Source organism: Ctenocephalides felis, unplaced genomic scaffold (assembly GCF_003426905.1).
Source record: "Ctenocephalides felis isolate EL2017-DRISC unplaced genomic scaffold, ASM342690v1 CF-g0.4_SCAFFOLD_01886, whole genome shotgun sequence".
Lineage (NCBI taxonomy): Eukaryota > Metazoa > Arthropoda > Insecta > Siphonaptera > Pulicidae > Ctenocephalides > Ctenocephalides felis.
In genome coordinates this window covers 84,411,745-84,416,539 of record NW_020538040.1, presented here as the reverse complement: position 1 = coordinate 84,416,539, position 4,795 = coordinate 84,411,745, and positions in this window count along the sequence as shown.

The window sequence follows — 4,795 nt, the reverse complement described above, 5'->3', positions numbered from 1 at the left end:
AACTAGTTTGCGTTTTAATTTAATGGGATGGCTTCCCAAGTACACTTTATTGGCTAACTCGTTTGAATAAATGTCAATTCTGTTTTTGTAAATCTAATTGTATTTGTAATGTATGATAGTTTATTACTTGAATCTGATTTAGACAAAATGTGAATCGTTATTTCCTTGACGTTTTCAAAATAAAACAATTTCATTTCTTATCTTACTTCACATGGAATATATTTAACTACACACTCATCAAATCAGAAAAATTTTATTTACTATGATGTACTATAATCTTGCATTACTTGATTAATATGATCTTGCTTTTTCTAAAAAAATAATGAAGCAAACATACATTCATTTTATATAATAAGTATTAAGTAAAGCTATATTACAGGAAATATTTATCACTTGTAACAATCTTTTATGGGGTCAATAAAAATACTGCTTTTAAAATATTAAAAATATGTGTGTAATATATCTGCTCTTAAGTAAAGAGTCAACTTCTTATAATCGATCCGCCTTTACCGTTAGTACAACTTTTGTACTTCACAGAATGCAAATGACATGCACTAATAAAGCAAAATTATATGGTGATGAGGTGCATGTGTATAGATTAAGCTAAAAGTAACGTAATTGCATGTATTCACGCTACAAGGAAACAAATAGATTTTTTGCTAGGTAAATTGCATTTAATATTAATTTACTGGAGGCTTAAATTTATAGCTTGAAATACTTCGATTTTTACAAAAATAATTGACGTACAAAACAATATTGGATTAAACAACTTTTAATAATTTTGTAATAAAAGTTTAAGCTATAATTTTTTTTCTGTGAGTTATATTAGAAATTTTTATCTTTTTTTATATATATCCACAATAAATTGTTGTACACCGAAATATACATTTTTCTTGCCTTTAACATATGCAAAAGAAATTATTCCACCTCAAACAAGTCATTTATTTTCTTCCAATACATACTTTGTGCTTCAGCAGTCTCGACAGAAGATAGATTTTAATATATTGTTTTATTTGACATTGATGTTTTTAGTAGGCGTTCTGATTGCTCCTATCCGATGTGTCATTGTTTACCATACAAAAAAAACTTACCCCTTACTACCCCAGCGATGTTCGACGGGTTATATTTGTTATTTTCTTTTTTCGGCAGTTTTTGTATTTATTAGGCACGCCACTAAGTCGTTAAGAATATAAATGCTCGAGATTCTCTGGATGTTTGATTTGAATAATACATCACCGAGATTGTGTAATAGCTTGTACCCGAGTTTGCCCCTTCGCTGCCGCTATCAACAAACGATAATGCTAATAATGAGCTATTAAGAATTAGAGAAAAAATAAACGAAAACAAATTATACTTTATCTAGTAGAAGCGAAAACTTGTCATAAATACGCGTTATGAAATGGTGTGTCATGTAAATTATTTATAAAGCGCTGACTGATTGACTTGAACGAGGCGTAATGGTTTGGTATTAAATGATTCTTTATGAGCAAATAATTATTGTAGGTTTGTGGAATATTCTAATGGGCCGGAAGCACTAATGATTTATATACGAAAATAAGATATGTTATTAGTTTATAAATGAATTTGGCGACTTCGACTCTTGAACTTAAATTAAGCTTTCTGCTAAATTCGATATCGGGCATTGGTACATTAGCAATAAAAAAAAAATCATAATATATAATCCTTCAGGATTTATTAAGTTGTTATGGTTTGATCAAAAATATAAATGAAAATAACTTAAATTCGAATAACGGTCTTTTCTCCTTATGTAAATCATGGTTCCCCAAGGGGTTCGTCAGTTAGTGGCTTATATCTCTGTTCATTGCAACCAGCACAGGTGCGGTCACAGAAGAGCGATCAGGGGGTGCTTTACCGGTGTTACAAGTCACCACGATGCTAATAATATCAGAGCATAAAACATAGTCAATTGTTGGACGAATTGAAATAAAATTTCGATGCAACCGCATTTTGACATAACAGGTGTTTGCTTGTATATTCGAAGAGAAGTCAAACGGTCGACGACGTTCATGTTGCACCTATCGTTCATGCGCATCACCGCGCGAATAATTGATGAAACAGCTGTTTTTTTTTATTTAAAGAATTCGAACTTGTATTTAATTGTGTGAGAAAATATAACGAAATCTTTTACTGCGTCCAGAAAATCACTTGAATTAGAAAGAAATATATAAAGAAATGATTTGTATTCAATGTGAGTAAAAACTTCGATATGGTAGAGCAGGGCTCAAAGGTCCGCGGTGTCTACCAACATAACTAATTAACAAAGGTCTACCAACATAACAAAGTATAAAATTTTTGAAAATACTATTTTAAAGTAGAATGCCAAAGATATGTAACCAGCCACCACCTTGTATCAATATTCATAACAATACTATTTTTTTGGTAGTTTTTTTTCTGGTTTTGAGCTCTTTTAGTCAGTTTATGATACAACCTTGAATATAATTTGAAAGCGTACGTTATTTGATTGTTTTATAAGAGGTACTATTATTTTTAATTTAGATTCAAGTTTTATTTTTATATAACCTTTATACAAGTTTACATGTGGGTGGGGTAAAAAGGACCAACTTAACATTCATCCTGGAAAATGTGTAAACAATAAGAAAATAGTAAATAAAAAAGCAAATTAAGTTAAAAAATTAAAAAAAAGATTAATTAGCTCAGTTTATACAACTGTTATATTCTGATTGCTGTTAAAGAAAACTGATGGTTCGATAGTTATATTTCATTAGATTTAGACAGTATAATTATTAAATAATATATTCTATAAATTAAATTAATTGAAAAATCCAATATTTTGGAAAAAAAATAGTGACAAATTTAAAATTAGAATCACACAAAACTCTGTTATCATATATTCTACTTTAAGAAAGGTACATGATTCTATTGAGTCTGGTAATATAACAGAAGCTTTCTCTATTTTTAATCAGGTTGCTCTGAAATTTCATTACCATACAAATGCCTTGATTGGATTGGGAAACATATGTTACGCTAATAAAAAATATGAAAGAGCACCAAAGATATATCAAACAATATTAAAAGATTGTCTATTTTTATCGAAATCACGGCAAGTATCATGTGTGCGTTCAAATAAAATATATGTATATAATAAAAATTTGTAATGTTTTAGAAAATCATTTGCTTAATGTCAGTTCTTTTTGACACGTCTTTTTGAGCATGAATAAAGATGAAAATTTCTGAAAATATTAAGTTGAAATAGAAAAACTTCCTAATTTAATCACATGCTCATTCTTCGACAAAAATAAGTGCAACAGTAATGTTCTCTTCTTATTATCCCTTATTACTGCAACTCGTGGGAAAGCTCAAAGCTTTTATACTTTCGTTGTCCATCGGCCAGTAGACACCGAAGTTCGCGTCAACCGAAGAATGAGATGCAACCAACGCCGCCATATGGCACCGCCTCGCCTGGGTGCCTTCACGAATGAAAATGCGACGGGGAAATTAATTTCACAGAGAACAAACCAACGTCCCGCGAATACCTTGAGACTCTGAATTAATCGTGTGAACGACGGTTTTGCGAGGGCGTCATGCGAAGATAACCCGAATTAGTTATAATGTATTGTTGAATAACGGACTTTTATAAATTGTTTTATTATTAAAAGATAGGTAATAGTAATTATAGGAGTTCGCCAAATGTTAGATTTTATTGGTGGTGCATGGCATTGTGCCTTAAGACAAATTGCTGGAACTTTCCATACAGAGATTAAACATTCGCGAAATAAAAATAATCATTAATAAAAATTTATCAATCAATGAGTAATTATTTGAAATATTTTATATAAATTTTTATTAATACTGTAAATTTCATCGTTCGCATTTTATAGATCTCACACCATACAAAACTTTGATTGAATTGCGCTCTATCTAAAAAACAATATTAAGACTAAATCTTTCAGAGAATTGTTTTTTATCAATTTGGAATCATTTGAGCCCTTGGGAGCAAGGAAATTCGAAAATGTCCATATGAAGGACCACCCTAATATATATATATGTATATATATATATATATATATATATAGATTAATTTATGCACATAAATATATTGTGTACTTAAAGCTTGCATTGATATTTATTATCATTTCCAGCTGGCACTTGGAAACACGAAACCGCTAATTTATTCAAACTTTAAATAATCTTAACCCCAAATCTCTGATGGGATTACGATTCAAAATTAATTGCGCATCTCGATGATGAAGATAATCTCTCGATAACAGAAGCCGCAATCGTGGTTTATTGAATACATTTGACTCGCATTTGCCGAACAGCGGGAAGTATTTTGCCATATTGAATTAACAATGAAATCAAATCAAGCATTATAAAAAGCCACAGATAGGATCTTTGTCATATCAAAATATCCAAGAGGGATTAACGTAAAAAGTTGCCACATGCATTGCGGTACTTGACTCTGTCGAGGGTATAAACCACTAAAACGCAACGATTATCAGCTTAGGATGGTTATTTAAATCACATTGGTTTGAAATTGTATCAAATTATTGTAACTAAAAAAATAATTTATTTATGAAATTAATTTCTTTTGCAACTTATTAAATCATATTTTATTTTTACTGCATTGCATATTCAATAAATAATATTTACATCAACAAATAACAGCACGTATTTAATCGTGTTTAATAAAAGTACAATAATACATAATTCATCTCTGAGTATAAATTTGGCTCTTTACTCGAGAAGCAATTTTATTATAATTCTACTTTTATTCAAATAACTTTAATTAAATCAATTTTATACTGCTTTCACT